Below are 14,893 nucleotides of genomic sequence, written 5' to 3'. Positions count from 1 at the left end.
TAAGCAACATATACACTGGAACAGAAAATGAAAAAAAAGGGGGGGGGGCGGCGGTAGCAAATCATGGAGCAATAAGGAAAAGGAGTGTGGAGGGCAGTCTGTAATCCAGGCTGTACTTGAAACAAATCATGCAGGGAGCTGGGGACACGGTGGGCTTTCTTCTTCCTTTTTTTTTTTCTGAGAGCCTTGGTCCAGTTTTGACATTAATGTACAAGAAATCAGGTTTTGAATTTTATAAAACAGACAAAAACCCCCCAAATAATACAGCTAAGGGGAAGTAAAATCCAAACCCAAAGATTTCTCATAAATGTATTCCTGAATTAAGATTTTTCAGAAAAAAAAAAAATAGAAATAAAACCAAACACAGACAGACAGACACAAAACCCCACAACAACGAACAATCAGGAATGTTGCTTCTCTTTTCTCTTTGGTCAGTCACTTGGTGAGAGATGTTGCAAAGTTTCAGACTGTTAGCTTTGGTGCTGTTTTCTGCTCAGTCTAAGTGCTCCGCAAGAGTTCAGAGCGAGGGAGGTCAAGAGGGGTCTTTTGGACCAGTTTACTTGAGGTTGTTAAGGTTTCAGAAGCTACAAACTTGGATATATCCCAATTCCACTTCAGTCTCAGACACTGGACAGTCTGGAGAGAAGAGAAGAAAAAAAAAATTAAGAAAAGAAAAACAAATACACTGAATACAGGACATCCTTCTGAGATATGTTGTCTGGTAAGTTCTTTTCCCCTGCAAGTCAAGGCTGTGGTTCATGAATACCTGTAACCATGTGTTGAAACCTGCTCCTGGTCCCGGCAGCGTGGAGGCACGCAGTTAATCCAGCAGCTGGGCGAGATCCAATGCACCCGGAGCAGCCCTCATTGCCCCTTAAACAAGTGAAATGGGGACATTGGATGCGCAGGCACCCGAGATGGGCTTTAGAAACCCCACCCACAGCAACTCTCAGCTCCTCCTGCAAAATCAGGCAAACCCTGCTGGAAATAAATATGTTTTCTTTTCCATGCTGGGTAACACATTTATGCAATATCTGAGCACATCCCAAAACAGCAAAAAAAATCAACCTAAACTTAACAATTCCTTTGACTTTTGGATGTATAGCCTAAATCCAGAGTCTGGTAATGTCACAGCCTTTTTTTTTGCATTTGACCACGAAATGGTAAATCCACACGCAGGAGCAATGCATCCATCAAAAAGTCCATATGCTGACAGCAGCACCTCCAACCCAGAGGGATGTTGTGCTAAACCCCTGTTTTCCACGTGGTGCCTGATAACCCAACCCTGTGTATCGTCTCTCTCTGCCCCATTTATCAGGATGTGACAAGATGCAGCAATGCATCAGGGAGCCCTGTTACCTGCAGAGTTTGCTCTGATCTGCAGCAACCTGCTGCTGCTCATTTGTGGGCTGGTGGGACAAACTCTGTGACCCAGCAGTGCCCACGGGAGATCCCATCCAACTTGGGGGAGGGATGGCTTTGCAGGCGAGATGCTGTTTCTGCCTTCAAGAAAGCCACTTCAGCTCATATATCAAAAAGCAGATATAATTATTTCCTCCCACTAAGGAAAGCTTCCATTTAGCTTATTTCCTTTCCTTTCCTTCTCAAAGTTATTAATTATCTAATTACAACCACATTCTGCAGATGATCTGGGGACTTGACAGGCTGCCCAGGACCACTTAGAAAAGCTTAACTGCTTGGTGTGTGCGAGCAGCAGTGGTTTGTGTATGCACACGTCTGACAGATGACAGGCTGGCCCTTTCCTAATGCTGGCGTTGCCGCAGCCCTAGCTGGGGAGGGACTCAGGAAAGGAAAATAAGACACAGGGAGGAGGAAGATACCATGGAGTGATTTTCTGATGGTCTTTTTTTTTTAAATTATTTTCTCCAGCAAGCAGAAGGAGGGGGTGGAGGATGCTCACTGCCAGCTACATGAGGTATTGCTGTGCCCTGCTCTTCTCTGAACCTGACTGCTGGGCGAAACAAGGCAAAACCAGGTAGAAAGCAATACTGAGCTGATCTATTTCCACTGATTTGTTTAAATTCTATCCAAGACTAGAGAGGTCAGCACAAAGGCACTTGTAGAGCAAAGTTGTCAATTTGCAAGCCGACTTCTTTAACACCAGGTGAGATGCCCAGCTCTGGCTGCTGTTGCAGTGCAGGATCTCATTTCCACTGGCCCTTTCTGGTTTCCAGCAGCTTTTTTGGCCTCAGCCAACTGGAAAAAATGGGAACTTCACAGCAGCTCAGTGCTAACAGGGTGTTTTGGCTTCCCCGTTACAGTGGGGTGAATGAGCTTGGTCTACCCTGTGGACGGCAGCACTGCTGTGCCCCCAGGCTCTGGCATGGCTCTGCCAGGTCCCGTCCCGTGCACGCAGGGCTTAACCCAGCCTTCTCCACCCCACACAGGGCACCAGGACCAGGGTCATGGTGGGCAGATGTGGCTGCTGCTCGGCCATCGCTTGGCTAATGCCTGATTGTCAGCCCTGGCAGGACCAGATGATCTCGTAGGCTGTTTCCACTGCTATTTTCTGTGATTATCTACTGCACATTAAAGCAGCCTATCTCAGCTGATGGAGCAATATTTTGACCAGATACAGAGGTCACCCAAAGGAAGCTGCTATACCTGGCCATGAAGGGGTTATTCTCCTCATCCTGATATGTACTTGTGTTTCAGTTCACATCATGTAACATTTTGCTTGCTGTTCTTACCACATATTCTATATAGGATCCACATCAACAAGTAAAACCCGCTTATTCACAGACCCTGACAGATCAGCAAGAGGGAAGGAAAGAAATACACAAGATGAGACACACCACCCCCCCACCTCCCCCCGCCCCGTGTGACCTACTCGCTCCGTTTCTTCTTCTCTGGACCTTTGGGATGTTGGATGCTGACCACTTTTGAAAAATCTAGCTCTAAGCAGCAATTTTGAAAACACATAAATGGTAACAGAAGGAGATGGGCTGCTGTTTGTTGCATGAGGGATACACTTTGGTGGTGGGGTGTATGGAAACATGTCCACTGCAGGCAGAGAAGTGATACCTGCACCCAACCTGTTCCTCCTCAGTTACCCCCTCCAGGTCACTCAAAGAGAGGAGTACTGCACTAAAAACCTGATAGCATCCCACATGGACCTTCATAAGGTGAGGGGACTTCAGTGGCTTCTCAATTTGCTTAAAAGAGTGTTACATATATTGGAGAAATTATACTCCGAATCTGGCTCGTGATCCTCATGTCAGAAACCTGGTCCTTACTCGCTGCAGTTTGAATCTTGCAGGGGAAAGAAGCATCAGCTCCTGGCTGAGGAAGAGGGATAATACCCCATAATGATTTTGTGCTTTAATGGACTTTCCCAAGGTTGTGCTTCATGTTTATGATCCTTTAATCCCAGAGGGGCTCAGCAAGGCGTTTGTCGAAGCCTGCCAAGGCACTCAGCTGGTGGCTACTTCTGCGGCACTTCTCAGCTCCGCTCCCACAAGCTGGACCCATGGAGGTTTCCTAATGCACTCCTGCAGGAATGGCTGCAGGTTTCTGATGGCAGCTGAATGATGAGGTATGGATCTATGGGATTTATTTTTAAAAGAAGCAGCAAAGCCCATAGCAGATTTCACAGGGAGGGGGCAGAGTTTCTTCCTGCCACTGAGCTGATGCAGTAGCACAGCAGGACCTTGCAGAGCTTAGTTTTTAACACCAGCTCATGCACAGGTTTGCTGTGTAATTAATTGCTCTCTCTCTGCATGTGCCTCAGTTTCCCTGGCTGGGAAATTGCAGTGCATCCCTTTCTCTCTTACAGCACATGTGGGATTTAATCAACTGGTGCCCATAAGGCACCTTGTGGTTCTCCAAGGTATAGTTAAAGGGCATAATACCACATTATAACAATGCACGATTATCTGGGCTGAGAGATGATATGAAGTGAAGATCTCTGCTGAACATAGTTTCCAAGCATTTCTCTTACCCTTTAGCTTGTAACAATGTAGTCATTATGCACTGCTGTATGGCAGATCCAATGCAGTTTCCTCTGTACAGTGAATTGAGGGTTTGCTGCTCTATTTTTTCCTTGCTTTAGGAGCATTTCCCAGCCCAAGAGCACAGCATGGAAACCAGGAGAGCTGGGACCTGCTGGCTTGATGTAAGGTGGTAGCAAGAGCACAACCCTGGTTGCACAAAATTTTGCAACAGGTCCCCAAGGTCTTCGCTTATATGGAATTAGGGTGGGTTTGGTTACAAAGGGATTGAAATAATTTCTATAACATGACCAAGAGTGCAAATGAAATAAGAAATGCAGCAAAACTGTTTGAGTTTGTCTGTTTGTTGTGGTTTCTTTTTTTTTAAAGGATGCTTTTTCAACTTCTTTTAAAGTTGGGAATGTAAAAAAATGGTTCTGCCCCCAGGGCCTAGCCTCTCTCCCTCCATGTGGGCTTCGGCCAGTACCAAAATCCCTACCAGAAAGTGCTGGCCCACCTTCTTGCCTTGTGTTTGGGGCTGGGGCTGGGGCTGGGGTCAGGCAGTGAGTGGGGGGATGAGGGGTGTGAGCGGCAGTGTAGTGCAGCACACGCCAGCTGCTCGCCCTGTGCCAGCTGGTACTGATTTTGGCAGTCACCGAGAAGTTTATGGACTGTTTCCTCCCCCCTTCCCCTTCAACTTGGGGAAGTAAAAACCAGCGTGGGTCAAAGCTGAGACCCCAGCCCCGCTCGGTGGGTCGGTGCAGGGCATGCTGCCCATGGGCTGACGATGCTGCCTTCAGGCACCTCCAGAGTGGATGCAGTTTCTGACCAAACATCCTTGCAGAAAGGAGTTTGAATTGCAATAACAAATTTCTTATAAGGGACATCAGTGGGCACGCTCCTCACCAACGCCGTGTGTGGCTGCCCCAGCGGTCTCAGCCAGCTACCCCACCAGCCCGTGTTGTCCCAGCAGCTCTGCTGCCTTCAGCACCAGCCCTGCCCCTGTGTTTTGCCTCCTTTGAAGTGTCCCTCCCAGACTGCACCTCTTCTTTAAGCATCCCCCACAACATTCATTTTAATGGGATGTTAACTTCAAGGGTTGCTTTTTTGCAGGCTGTGGAGGTTTGGAGCAGGGCGCATCATTGCTGCAAGGCTGGTGAGTAGCGGGACTGCCTGGGATAAGGAGGTAGGATGCAAGCAGAACAAGCACTGCTGGGCATGGGCAACAAAAGAGCTCTGCGATCTTCCTCCCTGGGAAACAAACACGCACTGAGGAAGCAAATATTAAACCAGTCCACAAGAAAGCACTGAACAAACTCAGCTGGAGAACCCCATCGCCACTGTCTTGAAACTCATCCTTCCAAAATGAGTATAACCAGAAAGGATTAATACAGGGAAACATACAACAAAAGCCTACTTGGGCTATCACTGGTCCTTGTCCATGCTACACTATAGCTGGTAAGACGTTATGGGCACGTTACAGGGTGAATGGGGAAGGAGAAGTCCCCTGTTGAGTTGGATCTGCTTGGAGATAATGCCTGAGCAAGACAGGGCAGAGAGAGTATGTCAGGCAGTGACCTCTCTGGTTGTTACCCAGGTGTGTACTTTCAGGGTTGGAGAGCTTCTACATATTTACCAAAGGGAGGAAAACATGATGTAGATTAGATAAGTTATTCTAGAATAGTCCAACCACTGGGTTCAAGCAATGCTGGGTTACAACACAAAAGGGGACGCTCCCGCTTTAGAAAATCAATAAAATGTTTCAGTCGGCACTAAGTAGCAGCTGCCCTTAATATTTTTTCAAAATAAATAAATGTGGCTAGTTCAGTTATTGCATTGTGTCATACCCCCGGTACGCCTGCCCGCCGCACCAGCGCTGCATGCATCCTTCCCCGTGGGCACAGGGACGGAGAAAAACAACAGTGAACAATGCAAAACGTGACTTGGGGGTGCACGTGTCGGCCCCCGTGCCTTTGGAGAGAAAAGGTCAGCATGGGCTGGCGTGAATTTTTGAAATGTCAAAGCAAGCAGCTCCAGAAATTGGGTTGTTCTTTTTTAGGTTAGGAAATGCCAAGCTGGAGGGGAGGACAAATCTCAGCATCTTGACTCTCAGGCCAGAAAGTCAGAATTTGGATTACTTCTGGCCATCAGAACTCTGTCTCGCCTGGCTACTGGGACAGTGGGCTGGATGCAACCCATGGCAGGCGACCTGGGCTCCTGCAAGCATCTCATGCTCCTCTTTCCCCACCTCTGTGACCCAACTCAACCCCATATTTGCCAGCCAAGGTGACTGCCATTAAGACCTATGTGGCAGCTTGAAGTGCAGAGGTCTGAGATACCCAGGAGGATCTTGCTGGGGACACAGCAGTCACCTAATCTGGCAGAGGTTGTCATCATCATGGGCATGGTCCCTACACGAGGTGCTCACTGCCAAACAGCCCCAATTCAACCCTAAACCTTGATCATTCCTGAACTGGGTGAACCCGGGACCATCGCTCCCAGCTGTCCTGGGAACAACTGATTTAGAAAAAGCATATGGCAAGTATCAATTGTAATATCCACAGTCAGGTTTGTATGCTTTGCCTTCCAGCATCCTGGGTTTTTTTTTTATCTGCTCAAAACCTTCTGAGGCTTACACTGCCTGAGCTGAAAATTTTCCATGCCCAATGGTGATTCCTCTTTCTTGTCATTGTTTTTGTTTTCTGGAGCCAGGGCAAAAATGGTCCAGCTGTTTCAGAGCATGGGGAGAGTGGAAAACAGCCGTGCTCCAAAAATGCTGGAGGCTTCCCCATGACTGTGTTGGAGGCTGGGATGGCAGTGGGTGGAATGCTGAAAGGCAGCATGCAAATTGCCCAGCTTGCAAAGCAGCGTCCCACCTGGACCTGGAGGAAATTAAGTTTGTTTTGACCTAGTTCTGAGCCTCCCAAAATCGCCTTCCAACTATGCACGGGCTGAGTGTTTCTGCGAACCATATGAAGCAGACCTAAGGCAGGAAGCATGGGGAGTTATTTTGGCTTGGCTTTTATCACAGCGCCGTTAAACTCGCAGCCACCGTGAAGCAGCAGAGATGTGCGAGGTTGGAGGCAAGGTGGTGGCTTCCAGGAGCTGGCTTGGAGCTGGCCTCATGACCAGCAAGTTGGGACATATATGGGCAAAACAGGTATTTGCTACCTAGATTAGGTGAAATGTGTTCCCAGCAGAGAGCTTGGCCAGATTTTAGCAAATTAGCATAGTTCCTTAACCCTGGGAGATGAGTCTTGCCTCCCTCCTGCCTGAAGAAGCACCTGTGTCATGCAGCAAGTTGAAGTTAAGGTATGCCCAAGCACAGGCTGTGCATGCAACCTTGCCTCTCTCCTGCCATGCACACAAATCCCAAGCCCTCCTACGAAGGATCCTCTTCCCCTGATGCTGTCCTCCCTCTGCTTGCTTCACCCGAAACAAAAGCAATTGCTCCATAGCTGAAGGCAGCCCCACCTGTTTCTAGAGTTTGTAGAGAAGCTTTTGCTCTGTCAGTCAAAACTGGATGTCAGAAAGCAATGTCAGAATGACACCAGAGGAATTTTTCAAAGGCTTTTCAATTCTGCAGTTCCCATGCTGAAATTTCTACATAGAACTGGTATCAACGACTCTAAAACCCAAAACACATGGAGAATTTCAGCTGAATTCGTCAAATCTTTAGGTGTGATTATGGAAACACAGGTCTCTGTTCTGTTTAAGGATGGGAAAACTCCACCTGCACATTTTGCTCCTGTTTATGCATGGTTTAATACATGCTTAAATATTTTTATAACAAAGTCAAAGGAAGAAGGGATATGCTGTTCTGCGTATAGCGTACATAAAGCTACACTTGCTGCAGGCATTGTCTGGTTCTCTACCAAAGGGTTAATCTCAAATTATCTTAAGGTGTTGTCAGCTGTCCTCAGAGCCAAAATGGATAGTAGTGTATATTTGAAATTTAAAACATTTTTGTGATTTGGATGGCACAAAATTGCAACTTTTTAGGAAAAATACTATATTGCTTAGCAGCAGTGGGACCTTTGCAAGCAGGTAAGCACATGCCCTCCCTTGCAGGAAAAGCCAGTGTGTGGCAACCCCTGAGAAGGATGGAGAGCCATATTTTGGAAAGCCATTTCCACAGTCCGGCATTTCAGAAAAAGGTCCCCCTTCCACTTGACCACACCGCAACAGGGTGCCTAGGTGGGGAAAAACAAGACGGTGGCAGTGTGAGGTGGGACACCAATGCTTCAGTCACGTCCTCAGGCACATCTACCTTGCTGCCCACACATCTGCCTGGGAAACCAGCCCGTACTTGCTTGTACAATAGTCCCTGGGGATACTCAGCTGCAATGCAAGGGGCTGGGGGAACTGGCTGTCTGAACATGGCCAGAGGCGAGCAGCAGAGGTGAGGCACAAAGGGGAAACTGAGGCACAAAGGAAAGGCACCTTAAAGTAGCAGAAATCCCTTGATTTTTAGGGCATTTCCCACCACGAAAGGCTAAAAAGTTGGGGATGGGGAATAAATTCCCATCCTCGTGGTTGCTTTCTGCCCTCCAGGGAGTGTTGGTCCTTGTGGCCGTGGCATAGACCCCTCCATGGGCCAGGAAAGGAGAGAGCCTGAATGCACAGCTGTCCCTCAAGCAATGAAAAAGGCAGCAGGGCCAGTCTGCAAGGCTTCAGAGGGGAGGAAGCAGCAGAGAAAGGAATTCAGATAATTGTGTACATGCAGGGAGGGGAGAGAGGGCCAAAATCAGATCTAATGCTGTGGGTACAGACAGACTGAAACCAGATACCCTGGCTTGTGTTTTTCTGCCTTTGCTGGTATGAACCCTTATCAACCATCCGCTCTTGAAGTCTCCCAGATGAAGGAAAGCCACAATTATGTGCATCTTACAGCTGGGAAACCATTTAAAAACATATCCCTCACAGTTGTTCATTCCTGAGCCCCAGCCCCCCCCCCCCCGACTATCACCAAATGTACCCCTCGCTGTCCAGAGGAAAGCCTCTAATCTAATTTACCCCAGGCTTTTCAGACCTTGGAGGATTTATCTGTCCATGGCTGGTTCAAGGGAAAACATCCTCCCTGTGTCCAGCGGCTCCCTGGTTTGTTATTGGGAATGTAACTAGCTGTTTGATGGGGATGTGGCATAAGAAAATGGAGATTGAAGCCTTTTCTCCTCCCTCCAAGACTCTTTCTGTCTCCCCAGCCCATCCTGCACACTGTTGAGAAAGGTCGATGACTTGCTCACACCTTACTGTCTGGGAAAAATTGCGGGGATAAAAGATCCTAAAGAGACAACGCCAAAAAAAGGAACCGATGGGAAAGCCCATGGCCGTGTCTCATCCTGGCCAGTGGAGCAGGACGGAGCATACCCACGAGGCTGGGGACCCGACCGGCTGCCAAAGCCAGTTCCTTACCCACAGCTGAAATAAATCCAGGGCACTTGTGAGTCGTCCTCTCACAAAGAACTACCCACAGCAGAGAGAAGTGGATTGATTCAATTGTTTTCAAGATGTCTAATGTCAGCAAGCATCTGATATTGATTGAAATGACTGAATAAACTTGCTTTAAATCCCTTTTTTTTCCCCTCAGTCTGCTGCAGAAAGGCTCATTGATGCCCATGGCCACCCATCTAAACAGACATTATCTATGGAGTAGATGTCAGGGTGTGCTGTCCTGGAAGAGCTGCCAGACCTGTAAGGTGCTCGAGTCCAGTTTAACAATGCTGCAATGTATTTGTCGCTTTTTTCTTTCCTTTTCACTAGATTTTTTTTTTTTTAATTAAAAAAACGCAACATAACAAAATGTAGAAAACTGACATTTTAGAAGTGCATGATATACCATTTGCTTGCATGGATCCAGTGCAGTTGACATTGCTGTGTTTACCAGGATGGCCTGTATTAAAAACTGCTTTATTAATCTATAATCTATGGGCTTATCTACTAACGTATTAATCAGCAGTTATTTGACCGCTTTTGACTGCCCTGTACTTAACTATTTTGGTATCTATAATGCAGCTGACCTTCTTGCACCCAGCTTGTATTTAAAGGTGGAAAATGAGCTTCCCCATTCTTCCAGCTTATCTCGGTTTTTCCTTAGCTCCTGATAACTGAGCTGTTGAGCTTTCCCTGGGGTTTCAGTTCCTTTCCACTTAAGAAGAAGGGAAAGATTCTCCCCAAAGAGAGAAGCTGAAGGGCTGGTGCAGCCCCATCCTGGACCGGCGAGATACCTGCAAGCTCAGAGCTCCTCTGGGAAACCAGTTCTGCCGCGACGCGAATTGGCATAGATCACCCATGCCCATCAATGCGAGAAAGCGGGGATGGCCTCCATCACACCCAGAAACTTGTGGGCTCAACAACTTCTCATGGAAAAACTTGCCCTTTGGGGCCCTGAAACACCTAGAAAAAGCCACTTCTTTGGCATTTCGGCTTGTGGCTGATTGCCCTAGGCCAGATAAAATCAGTCACCTGGGGCTGGCCTCATGGTAGGGAGGAGAAGCAAGAGCTCTGCAAGGAAGCATTTTGCTGCTGGGATGCTCAGAGTTTCTAAGTTATATCCTGCCTCTCTGCAGCAACCTCCAGGCAGTTAGTAATGTTGGCTCCAAGGTGCTGTGTCCCTCCCTCGCCAGAAAATTAAACAACAACAAAAAAAAATTAAAGCTTTAAACAGGAAGGAGCTGCCCCCAAAGGAACATTTCCCCCAGCCCTGCACTCCTCCACAGCCCGCGCATCAGCGTCTGCGGGGCGGTGGGGTTCGTCGCAGCTGGAGGAAGAGGTAGGTTTGTGGGAGCCCCTTGTTAAAATCTTGGCAGCACATCACTGAAAACACGGCTAGAAATTGCTGAAAGGCGGAAGCTGCTAATGAGCAGTTGGAGCAGGAAAAAGCAGAGCTGCTTCGATGGTTTGAAAGGACCATCTAAGCTCTGTCCTCGGCTCTGCCCAGCTGCCTCGTGGGTGGCTCAGGAGAACAGGCGCTGGGGGACACCACCAGCATCTCCTGACCCATGAAAGGGCAAGCGGCCAGGGAAAGCCAGCTGGGGGCAAAGAAGGACAAGGAGGGAGCAGGCTACCACCAGCCCTCCCGGCTAACGGAGCCACAGAGAAAACCCATCACTGTTTCCTTGGGCTCCTCTCCCCTCCCCAGAGGCACCCACACATGAGCCCGGCTTTGCACAAGAAAGGTGTGGAATAAAGGAGCAAGGAGAGGGGGGAAAAAGGCAGGCAATGAGATGTTCTTCTTGGGCAGCTCAAGTGAAATATATTAGCTTGAGGAGGAGAGGTAGCACAGACGCAGATGTGTCCTTAAAGAGTGGCTCTGAAGCTGATGAGGCTCGTGCCAAGGATGAGGGCAGCCATTTCACATCTTCCTCTGCCTCGTGAGCCCCACATCCTCCAGCCTCTTGGCTTCTCAGATCAACACGGGCTCCTGTTGCCAGACCATAAGCAATTCTGGGAAGGCACTCGTTTCTCCCTGCTCTTCTCCAAAGCAGTGCCGAAGTGATGGAAATAAGTTACATAGAAATCAGGTAAGGAGGGCAAAGTTGTTATGGATGGGCCATGCACTTCTACTGGGACGCTCACAGCAAAAGCCATGTGCAAATCTTACCCTGCACAAATACAGCTTGCAAGCTAAGGTTTAATTTATTTTTGAGACAGTTGCACAACCTGTTACAGCTTAATGACTTATGCTGTTAGCTGGGCTACGATGACTAACCATGTATCTGCGCTAAGCTGTTTGGAAAGTAAAATATATTGGTGTTTAAGACAAACATGTTCTTGTAGGCTGATTGAGACTATCTGTGAGGGAAATATTGATAGGAACATGTTTCTTCTTCCTCTTGGGAATATGTGAAGACGGTGGCTTAGGGCATGGTGTGCAGCAGGTTCTGACAATGCTGGCAGTCAACATGAATTGTGTCTCTGGTCCCTGTCTGTCTCTACAGGGATAAAGACAACTGAGATATGAAATGGGTTGTAAAAATACCCTTCTGCCTCCACCTCATTTTAGAATAGCAGAGTATTGGACAAAGGGAAACCTTTTCTCCTTCCCACTGTGTTCTTGCCAAAATAATACAAATTCTAGGAAAAACACCTTCTCTGAAAATAAATATATACATCTGCAGCTTTATTCTTTTTCCAAGGGAACTCTTCTGGTCTGGCATGCTCAGCCAGCAGTTTCCTTGCTCTCCTTATTTTTCCTGTATGCGGCAAGTATTCAGCTGCAGTTTGCAAACCTCATGAGTGGCAGCATCCCTGTGGGAAGTGACAAGCATCATTCTCTGGCTCTGGGACAGGGCACTGGCAGATCCTGCCCCATGGATGAGACCTTTCCTACCCATTTCCCCACTTTACCTGTCCCTGCCCTGTTTAGATTAGGTACTTTGGGAGCAAGTCTTGCTGTATCTGTACATAGTTGAGCACAAGGAGGAACAGCCTCAGCTTTTTTTCATCAGTGCGGCATAAAGATTTTGTAATAACATTGACTCCTAAGAGTAAATCAGCAAGTGGATGATAGCAGCCATCCGTTATAACTGACTCAACTGCACGGATTAATGCCAGTGGAATTAATAACAACAACAAAAACCTTGCTTTAAAAGTATCTATGGTTTAAACTCCTTACTTCAAAAAAAAACAACCAAAAAAAGCCTGGGGGAATCCACTAAAAAGAGGAGTCAGTTTGCATAAAATTGATGGCATTTCCCGGGCTTCTGTGAACAATCTGTGGGACAGGTACGATTGCCTTACAAACTCGGGGTGCTTTTTAATGTTCAATACAGTCACTGACAAATAGCAGCCAAAACACCTGTAGGCCAGATGTGTACAGCTGTATGTGTTCTACTGCTGATCAATCTTCAGATTACATCACACTCCAGATGCCTGACTTCAGAAACGCTTGGAAGGCAGAGCTGGAGCAAGCAGACTGCAAGCTTAGGCATTTCTTTCTTCCTGACGGTGATGCTGTGCCTTCTCTGCACGCAATACCGAGCCCTTTTGTTCTCACCTTGACCTGTGTGATGCAACCTCAAAGGAAAATAGAGGGGAAACTCCAGCCAGCCATTTGGGGAGAGTCATTGGCATCCTATAGCCAGGAATAATGCCTCTACATGATTAATGTGCTGGGGAGATGGGCTACATACTGTCCACTCTGCGTTTCACCACCTGAGACCCCAAAAAACCATCAATGCCCACCTTTGAACTGGTTTATTCTGGTGTTTCTCCACACTGCAACACATGGAACAGCTTCACCGTCTCTCTATGGGCATGTGCATGTGTGTGTGTGTATAAAGGAACTGCTGTGAAAGTCAAGCAATTTTAATTTTCAATGGATTCATTCCCTGCAAGAAGTATGGCACTTGTGCCTATAACACTGGGAAGCAATACTTTGCCTGCCCTGAGAGAGACTTGGAGGTGATTGCTGAAAAAAGACCCTGGGTTTTTTTGCATTTGGAGTAGGGAAGAAAGTTTTCCCTTTGCTGCATGTTTGCTCTTCAAAATTAGCAATCAGATACTGGGGCAGATTCCCTGGAGCTCAGGGAATTTAATCCTCAATTTTTTATGCTTACGGATTTTTGCAGAGCATCACAAAAGCCCTTAAGGGAAGAAGCAGAATTCTCCTGCCTCCTTGCCCAGTGTGCTCAATGTCACCATGCCCCGGTTTTGGCAGAGCCGGGACTCGCATCCTGGGTGACATTCCCAGATGTTTGCGGAGGAAAGGGTGCTACTTTGGCATCTTCCCCCTAGAATGAGGCAGTGCTTGAAGAATGTGCCCTCAGTCACCACACCCTGGTCCCTGCAGTCGGCAATCGCAATTGCTTGGCCCCAGCCCGGCAGCGTTTCATGCGGCGGCAGGTGCAGCTTTTTGATAACCACCCAGGCTCTGAGTAACAGCGGTGATTCAGTCTATGTGTTACTAATCTCCCAGGACTCTTGGAGGCGATTGTACCAGGCCAGGTCTCCATCTGGGATTAATCAACACAGCTTCATTGAAGTCAAGGGGACAAATTCTCACTTGGAATAAACCGGCTTAACTCCATTGCAGTCAATAAAGCTACTCTGATCTTTTTTTATGGCAAGAATAGTCCAACTCTTTAAAATACTTGGGGTTACAGGGTGTTGCCCTCATGCAGAGGGAGTTACATTTTTATACGCCAAACAATCCCATCGGGGTAAGAAGTACTTGGCATCGAGTAAGGCACTCCAGCACATGTCGGTGATGTTAACCACACCGTGCTTCCGAGAAAGCCACCGGCCGACGTGCGGGGCTGGGGCGAGCAGAGCTCAGGACAGGAGCCCTGCTGCACACCAGGTCAGCCGCATTTGCCTTTTGGGCGCCCTGTGCGTGACTGATGCTAATACTGTGCCTCTGGGAGTGACAACTCTGGGAGTGACTTTGAATAAGCATGCTGGTAGACCACAGCTTGCTTTGCATTCATTATCTGCTAGTGTCCAGAGGCTCTTTCTCTCTGTCTTCGATGGCCTGACAGCTATATTAACATGGACACAAGCCTGGCAAGAGCCGTCCTGGGTCCTGCATCTCTCCTAGGACATTTCTTCCAGCCTTTACTACAAGTACTGCACTGCACAACCCTTCTCATTAACTTTACAGCTTTCACCTTCCATGCAGATAGCATTGCCCATACTTAAAACGAGCCCTCTAGATTTCAGCCTGAGTCCTTTCATCCATCTGCTGCTCTTTAGTTTAATGAGCCCCTTCCTCCCCCACCTTGGTATTTATAGGCAGCCCTGACCACCTCTTCTCCTCTTCCCATCTCCTTGCTAGCCTCTTCTCAAGGCTGACTCTTTGCTGCCTGGGGGTGACCAACACAGCTTTGCATGAGGGGACCTTTGCAGGACAAGTGACAAGGTTACTTGCATGGCTAGAAGGGGTTTTGGAGTCTGCGGGGGGGGGGGGGGGGGGGGGGTGTTTTTTGAATATTTTTTTCTTG

The sequence above is a fragment of the Haliaeetus leucocephalus genome, unplaced genomic scaffold, assembly GCF_000737465.1.
Source record: "Haliaeetus leucocephalus isolate CR32 unplaced genomic scaffold, Haliaeetus_leucocephalus-4.0 Scaffold587, whole genome shotgun sequence".
Classification (NCBI taxonomy): domain Eukaryota; kingdom Metazoa; phylum Chordata; class Aves; order Accipitriformes; family Accipitridae; genus Haliaeetus; species Haliaeetus leucocephalus.
The sequence above is the reverse complement of the archived record's forward strand: the minus strand, read 5'-3'. Positions refer to the sequence as shown.